Source organism: Centropristis striata, chromosome 9 (assembly GCF_030273125.1).
Source record: "Centropristis striata isolate RG_2023a ecotype Rhode Island chromosome 9, C.striata_1.0, whole genome shotgun sequence".
NCBI lineage: Eukaryota > Metazoa > Chordata > Actinopteri > Perciformes > Serranidae > Centropristis > Centropristis striata.
The window spans coordinates 9,469,877-9,470,259 of NC_081525.1; positions in this window are offsets into that span (position 1 = coordinate 9,469,877).

The window sequence follows — 383 nt, forward strand, 5'->3', positions numbered from 1 at the left end:
TCAGACGTGCAATAGATAGAGGGTTGAGAGGGGGAGTGAAAGACAGAGAAGAACAACGACAACATTAATGGCACTAACCCTACAGTCAGTCTGTGACTAATGAAGGTAGATGTGGTGCTGGTATATAAAGTCAAATGACAGTGGTAGTAATAGTTATAATAGAAGTAATAGGACAAATGGTCATAGTAGCAGTAAAACTAAAATGACAGCAGAAGTGTCTGTAGCAGGACCACAGCAGGCGCAGCAACAGTCCAGACCCAACCATGATCCATGCTGAGGGTCATAGTAGTAGTAGTGATAGGTTAGAGTCAGCAGAACCACCACAGCGACCATGGCAACCGTTCTAGCCACACTGTGATCCATGGTGGTAGTAGTGGCCTAAC